At 39.8% G+C, this 6,268-nt stretch overlaps 1 pseudogene; it reads left to right on the top strand.

Moving 5' to 3' along the window:
- The first annotated feature begins 1,075 nt into the window (after positions 1-1,075).
- Positions 1,076-3,340, top strand: LOC148568393 (uncharacterized; annotated as a pseudogene).
- Positions 3,341-6,268: the final 2,928 nt, after the last annotated feature.

A 6,268-nucleotide genomic window follows, 5' to 3' on the forward strand; every position in this document is an offset into this window, starting at 1 on the left:
ATTCAGCACTTTAAATTCCAGTTCTCTTTAATTTCATGCAATTTACCCATTTCCTTCACTTTCTATGCAATTTAAATTCTGCAAATCACAAATCTCTCAACCAAATCTTGATTCGCTTGACTAAATCAACCACTAAACTAAAATTGCTCAATCCTTCAATCCCTGTGGGATCGACCTCACTCCCGTGAGTTATTATTACTTGATGCGACCCGGTGCACTTGCCGGTTAGATTTGGGTGTTTTGGAGAAATTCGTTTTTCCACAAAAATATCCCATCAAGTTTTTGGCGCCGTTGCCGGGGATTGATTAGATTGACAATGATTAAGTGAGGTGGTGATCTAGATCTAGCATTTTTATTTTCTGTTCCTTTAATTTTCAATTAACCCACTAACTGTTTGAATTTTTGCTTAAGCTAACTAAAACTTCATTCTAGCAATAGATTGAAGTGTCACTGGTTTGTGTGTTTCTTATGTTCTGCTTGTATGTCAGGTACAAGAAGAAATACACCCATCTTTCATGAACAAGACGAAAGAACTCTTAGAAGGTTAAGAAGAGCTGAAAGAGGGAAAAATATTGTTGGAGAAGAGGAATCAGAAGAAGAATTCCAAGATATAGAGGAACATTCAACCAATCCACCAGGTGGAGCAGACAACAACAATAACAATCCACCCCAAAGGAGAGTTTTAGCTTCCTATACTTTTGCAAATCCTAGACATTGTGGAAGTAGCATCTTAACTCTAAATGTCAATGCAAACAATTTTGAACTAAAGCCACAACTCATCACTTTGGTTCAAAACAATTGCTCTTTTGGTGGAGGACCACTTGAAGATCCGAACCAACACTTATCCACCTTCTTGAGGATTTGTAACACTGTTAAAACTAATGGTGTGCCTCCTGACAGCTACAAGCTATTGCTATTCCCATTTTCTCTCAGAGACAAGGCCACTCAATGGTTGGAATCCTTTCCAAGAGACAGCATCAACAATTGGGATGATTTGGTAACCAAGTTCCTTGCCAAATTTTACCCACCTCAAAGGATCATAAGGTTGAAGACTGAGGTACAAACATTTACACAAATGGAGGCTGAACCCATCCATGAGGCATGGGAGAGATACAAGGCTCTAATCAGGAAATGTCCTCCTGAAATGTTCACTGAGTGGGATAAGCTGCAGAATTTCTATGAGGGCTTAACATTGAAATCTCAAGAAGCTTTGGATCATTCAGCTGGAGGTTCCTTGCAACTCATAAAAACTGCAGAGGAAGCTCAAAATCTCATAGATATGGTGGCCAACAACCAATATTTCTTTGCTCATCAAAGAAACCGCCAACCATCACAAAGAAGAGGAGTAATGGAGCTAGAAGGAGTGGACTCAATCTTGGCTCAAAACAAGATGATGCAGCAGCAAATTCAACAACAATTTGAGCAAATGGCCAAGAGGATTGATAGTCTCCAAGTTGCAGCAGTTAACACTAGCCAACCATCAACCACATGGGGACAGAATGAAGAAACTCAAGAAGAACAACAACAAGAGCAAGTACAGTATATGCACAACCAAGGACCAAATGAAGTGTATGGTGATACATACAATCCATCCTGGAAGAACCACCCAAACCTCAGATGGGGAGATAATCATACCCAAAACCAACAACCATGGCAGAGGAACTCAAACCAAAACAACCCAAGAAGCAACCAAAACCACAACCAGCAGCAAACTAACCAAAACCCCTACAGAAAACCTTAAAACAACTACCCCAACCCCAACCAAAATGCCTACCATCCACCACCCACATCTCATAACCCACCTCAAGTATCACCTGAAGCCCAAAGAATCACTAACTTGGAGGCCGTGATAGACAAAATGTTGAAACACCAGGAAATGACAACCAAGAATCATGAAGCATCCCTGAAGAGCCTAGAGAGACAGATGGGGCAAATCTCCAAGCAGATTTCTCTTGAGAGACCCTCAAGCTCTCTGTCGAGTGACACAATTCCAAATCCTAAGGAAGAATGCAAGGCGATACAATTAAGGAGTGGGAGAACATTGATGCGCAATAATGACACTACAAAGAAGCAAGCAGAGAGCAGCAAAAGTGCAATAGAAGATGAGGAGCAAACAAAGAAAGATGAAGCCAAGAATCAAGTTGTAATGCCAAACAAGAGCACTGAGAAACTTAAAGAAAAGGACAACCAGCCACACGGTTCAACATAAGTGACTCAGGGACAGCAGCAAATAGGAAAGAGCATCACACCTCCACTGCCATATCCCCAGAGGTTCAACAAAGAAACCAAGGACCAACATTTTCACAAGTTCCTTGAGACTTTCAAAAAGTTGGAAATTAATATTCCTTTTGCTGAAGCACTTGAGCAAATGCCTCTGTATGCCAAGTTTTTGAAGGAGCTTATCAACAAGAAAAGAAGTTGGGATGAGAAGGAAACTATACTACTCACTGAGGAATGCAGAGCTTTGATTCAAAAAGGGCTTCCCCCTAAGCTTAAAGATCCAGGGAGCTTTTTGCTACCTTGCACCATTGGGGAATTAACCATCACTAAAGTAATGTGCGATCTAGGAGCAAGTATCAACTTAATGCCATCCTCCTTGGTAAAAAAGCTGCATATAGAGGAAGTTAAACCAGTACAGATATCTCTAGAGCTAGTAGATAAGTCAACAGTATACCCCAGGGGTATGATTGAAAACCTGCTGGTCAAGGTGGACAATTTCATATACCCTGCAGATTTTGTAGTTCTAGATTCAGAAGGGGATGATGGTGACTCTATTATTCTGGGAAGGCCATTCTTGGCCACTGCTAGAGCTATCATAGACATAGAGGAAGGAGAATTAACTCTCAGAATGCATGATAAGAGTGTCACTCTGAAGGTGTTACCAGAAGCACAGTTTGGTAATGAGAAGAAAAACTATATGGAACTTGACAAGGAAGAATCTCAGTTAAAGGAAGAAAGCAACAAGGCGATTCACAACAACATCCCAAGGCAAAAGATTGTGCAAACTGATGAAGAAGTCCAAGAGAATATGGGAGTATTAGCCACTGAAAGGATGAAAGATCCCCAAGGTAAGCCTACGGCCAGAAAAGAAAGGATGAAACGCAGAAACAAAACAAAAAGGGGTTGGAAGAACAGGAAGATTCCAACAGAGGGGCTTTCCAAAGGTGACAAAGTGCAATTGATATATCAACAACTGGGAGCAAGCCGACAGACTGATGACTATTACAATGTCAGCAACATACTCTCGTTGGAACATGCTGAAATTGAACACCAGAGAATAAAGAGGAGGATCACAGTCAGGGGAGACAAGTTGAGGCACTACAACCCTCAACCACCATAAAAGAAAGCTCCAATGTCAAGCTAGTGACAATAAAAGAGCTCCATGGGAGGCAACCCATGATTTAAGATTTATGTCATTTTAAATTCAATAAGCTATGATCATCTGAGCATGAAATTTATTTTCATAGACGTACTCAATGAATGCATGCAAATTTTTTTTCATAGGCTAAGACTTCTAAAGTTTGGTGTGCCTTCAAGCACACCAAACCAGTGTTACAAACATTTTCATACTATATGCCTAGCATATGACCAAACACTAAGTTTGGTGTTTCTCTTCTCATGAAAATTAAAAAAATCATGCATCAATGATCATACATTATCTCTTACTGAGACTTTTCAATTAAAAAGAAATCATACTCTGTGATGAAGGCATCAATTGTGATTTACTACTAGCATCTCACATTTACCCTTTAAGCAAGATACAAGTTTGGTGTTCACCAAACTTTGATGCACGGATTTAGGGACACAATTGATCCTTCATAAAAAAAAAAAGAGAGAGAAAAAGGAAAATTATGATGAAAACATTTCTTATAAACATTTGACCAAGAATGACATTGGGAATTTCAATTTCACTAGTTGGAGGAAGAAACACATATTTTCTACTATATGACCAAACATTAAGTTTGGTGTCCTCCAAGAAAAGTCACGGTTCAAATGGATATAAGGAATGGTTATTCATATAGTGTTAATGAAAAGAAGCACTCTTGCCACAGTTTGATAAAACTAATGCTTGTTGTCTTGTTGTGATGACTAGGTGGTCAAAGGACACTCTATGAAAGAGACAAGACAAAGGAAAGCATAGCATGAGGACAAAATCTCATCACATGCTTCAAAAAGAGAATCTGCCACTCCTTGAGATGATCACGGCAAAGACAATTGAAGAAGCAAGCTTTGTCTTCATTCATCCTTACATGCACACCTTTGATTCACATAGTATCTAATTGCATCCTAGCCCTTCATTGTTCATTTAAATAACATACCACCTCCAAGCCATGCATGTGACCGAACCTTTGCACTCCAACCATTTAAACTTCCCTTCATCATTTCTCATCATAACAAGCTCGGCCTCAAATTTCATCCTTCTCCAAACACACATCAAAATCTCTAACATTCTTCACACTCCCTTTAACCTCAAGAGTCTCAAACAACCAAGTGATCATGGCCTCTTCCTCAAGAACCAAACGAAGAAGAAGGAAAGATCCCATGGTGGAGGAGAGCACCCCTGAATATGACCGATGGAGATTCAAATCTCGGTACCATCAGATGCAAATTGAATGGATGAATGAGAAGAAGATATATCCAGAAATTCCACTCTTGCTGCCGGATGATGGATGCCAAGAAATGAAGGACAAAATTCGAAAGAGGAGGTAGGAGGAACTCATATCACCAATCACTCGAATCAATGCTAATATCATAAGAGAGTTCTATGCCAATGTCTCAAGGCTTGACATGAGTGAGGCCCCAACATACAAGAGCTATGTGCGGGGAGTGGAAGTAGACTTTAGCTCGGATGCAATCAAGAAAGTCTTGGGACTAAAATCAGTCCGCTTTAGTGAACCGGGATACCACCAAAGGGTAAATGGTGATCCGGATTATGATGGGATTGCTAGAGATATATGTATGGAGAACTCAGAGTGGGAAGGAGATGACAAGAATAAATACAAGTATTTGAAGAGAGTTAACCTTACCCCGGAAGCAAAGGGATGGTATGAGTTGTTGAAAAGATCAATTCTGGGTACAGTAAACACCTCAGAAGTTAACAGGAATAGAGCTATTATGTTGCATTGCATTATTGTGGGAGGAGAGGTAAAAGTTCATGAAATCCTGGCAAAAGACATTCAAAAGCTTGTTGAGAAGAATTCGGCCAGGTCTTGGTTGTACTATCCAAGTACCATTTGGAGGTTGTGTGCAAAGGCTAAAGTGCCAATGGAAGAGGAGAATCCAATGTGGTTAAGCCAAGGCATTCCTATAACCATTGAAAGAATGATGATGGCTCCTGAAGCACATCAAGGCCGAAGACCACATGGAAGAAGGGAAAGAGAGGAACCAATGGAGGGAGAAGAATTACAAGAGGAAGAAGAGCCACAAGAGGAGGAGGAACAGCAGCACATTCCTCTACATAACAATCTGGACATGACTCAAATGCAGGAAGCAATTGGAAGATTATCACAACAGTACATGAGAATTCAAGAAAGGCAAGAGGAATACCATTCACTATACATGAAAAACCAACAAGCACAAGAAGAACGGGAGCTAAGAATGATGAACAAACAAAGTGAATTCGAGTCAAGATTCCTTGTGATGCAAGAAGAACATGCTTTTCAATCTCATGAATCATTTGGAAAGTTGGAACAAATGCAAGCTGAAAATTTGAGGGCTCTCAAAGAGTTCACAACACTCCAAGATGCAAGATATGAAGTCCAAGCCGACTACAACATAAATAGTCAAATCAAGCTGAACTATATTGGAGAGCATCTGCACAACATGGATCCAGCTTTTCCAACTTTTGATGAATTCTTCAAAATGAGAAGTGAGATAGAAGTAAGCAATGCAATGAAGCTTGAAGATAGAGTAGAGGAAGCAATGAATAGAGCTGGTTTCTGGCGGGATCAACAGACAACAGACATGGACATAGGGAACACCAGCAACCAGGTGTATGAAAGAAGAAAGAAAAAGCATGACAAATAAAAGGTGGACTTGCTCCTTGTTCATCACTAAGAAAGCATACATTATGTCTGTTTTAAGTGGTCCTTGCATCTTTAAGTAGTTATCATAATTAATAGTCTTTGCATCATGTTTGTTTCTCTTACAATAAGTAAGCTAGTCTATGTGTGTGCTTGTGTATTTACTTTCACTTAACAAAAAGCATGCTTTGCCCCCTTCATTTTCAATTCAATAAAAGAAATGTTTGAATGTGAAGTGAAATAGT

This window comes from Arachis ipaensis, chromosome B4 (assembly GCF_059453495.1).
Source record: "Arachis ipaensis isolate K30076 ecotype BB chromosome B4, ASM5945349v1, whole genome shotgun sequence".
Classification (NCBI taxonomy): Eukaryota; Viridiplantae; Streptophyta; class Magnoliopsida; order Fabales; family Fabaceae; genus Arachis; species Arachis ipaensis.